The sequence below is a fragment of the Penaeus monodon genome, chromosome 26 (genome assembly GCF_015228065.2).
Source record: "Penaeus monodon isolate SGIC_2016 chromosome 26, NSTDA_Pmon_1, whole genome shotgun sequence".
NCBI lineage: Eukaryota > Metazoa > Arthropoda > Malacostraca > Decapoda > Penaeidae > Penaeus > Penaeus monodon.
The window spans coordinates 3,501,934-3,503,833 of NC_051411.1; the positions used below are offsets into that span (position 1 = coordinate 3,501,934).

The 1,900-nt window shown below is 38.4% G+C and overlaps 1 non-coding gene across 1 annotated transcript; it reads right to left on the reverse strand.

The window, feature by feature from the left end:
* Positions 1-1,274: 1,274 nt before the first annotated feature.
* LOC119590196 lies at positions 1,275-1,433 on the reverse strand. The gene has a single exon (XR_005230249.1). It is a non-coding gene; the product is annotated as a U1 spliceosomal RNA (small nuclear RNA).
* Positions 1,434-1,900: the final 467 nt, after the last annotated feature.

A 1,900-nucleotide genomic window follows, 5' to 3' on the forward strand; every position in this document is an offset into this window, starting at 1 on the left:
TAATGGTATGCTCATGTTTGAGCAGCCGTGGACCTCTCCACCATCCTTCGCCACTCAACTCGATCTTGCGCTTTTCTTTCTACTTGTACTATCGACAACCCGCAAATATCTTTGATATTGTCGCTCAATCTTGTCTTCGGTTTGCCTCTTCCTCTGTTTCCCATTACCATCCCTGTCAGCAAGTCTTTCTCAATACTTTTACTTCTCATCACATGACCAATAAACTTTAATTTCCTTTTGTTCAAGATGTCCAACAGCTTGTCTTTACAATTTATTTTTCTCAGCACTTCATCATTCGTCTTCTTCTCTGTCCAGCTAATACGCAGTACTCGTCTATAACACCACATTTCAAAACTATTGATCTTTTTCTTGTCTATCTACTTCAGCACCCAACACTCAGATCCATATGATGCAATTGGGAAAACTAATGAGTTCAATAACCTCAGCTTTGTCCGTAAGGTAATGCTTCGGTCTTTCCAGATGTTATCGAGAGCAACTGTGGCGTTTTTGGCAATGGTAATTCTTTTATCTCTGGTGAATCATCATATGTATTAGTTAAAACAGCTCCAAGATAAGTGAACTCTTTCACATTTTCCACAATCATTCCATTGATTGTAACATGTTCATATACATATACATATATATATATATATATATATATATATATATATATATATATATATATATATATATATATATATATATATATATATATGTATGTATATGTATATATCTTTGATGCGACAACATCAAAGATATTTGCGGGTTGTCGATGGTACAAGTGGAAAGAAAAGCGTAAGATCGAGTTTAGTAGCGAAGGATGGTGGGGAGGTCCACGGCTGCTCAAACATGAGCATACCGTTATTGATGATGATATATATATATATATATATATATATATATATATATATATATATATATATATATATATTTATATATATACACATAAAGCATAGACATAGACCTCTCTTAATTCACTGATGAGGTTATTTTGGCAGCGCCACCCTTGCCTGATCGGATGCCCTTCGCAAGCAATCACGGTTCGGCGCGCCAACACCTGTGCCACGGTGGCGACTTTCCCTACGACGCCTGCGTTTGACCTTTCAAGGCTATATGTCGTTTTTCTCAGCGTAAGATCGGGCTGGAGTCACAATTCGGAGCGCAGGCATTTTTGCGACTGCCGCGGCGGGGAATTGAACTCGGGACCGTGAGGGTCGGAGGCCAGCGTTCTAACCACTGGACCATCGCGACAGTCTTAAAAAATATCTCTGATAAGGGGGATAGCGCGAACGCTGTCCCCCGCTACCAAAAATCATATACTCGAGTTAACCACATTTGGGGTTAGCGCCACCCGAGTGCAATGGAGACCCGTGATCACGGTCTGCTGCATGTGCAACAGCTTGCTCCTCATACTGACTCCACCTAGACGGGATTAGAGACAATTATACCGTAGTCGACATCACTGATTGTGTGTGTGTGTGTGTGTGTGTGTGTGTGTGTGTGTGTGTGTGTGTGTGTGTGTGTGTGTGTGCGTGTGTGTTTACTGTTATATTTAAGTAAACTTGCTGATACCCATTTTTGTACATCTGGCAACCTCAATGTAAACAAGGTGTAAAAAAGATTTTTTATGAATGAGTTGCTTTTTTGTTATACAGTGTGATTAAGTAGATTGTAAATAACCCTTAATTCTGATAGTTTTTTTTTCTTTTCTTTTTTTTTTTTTTGAAAGTACGTAAGCCATTTGATTTTTTTTTCAAATAAGTGATCAGAAAACATGTAGTATTAGTTATCTATAACTTTGTAGTGGAAAATTTTTCAAATGCGATTTCCTCAAAATGTTTATCGAAACGGCAAAACTTATGGAGAAGAGGCAGCATTTCTCCCTTTCTTTCAACGCAAC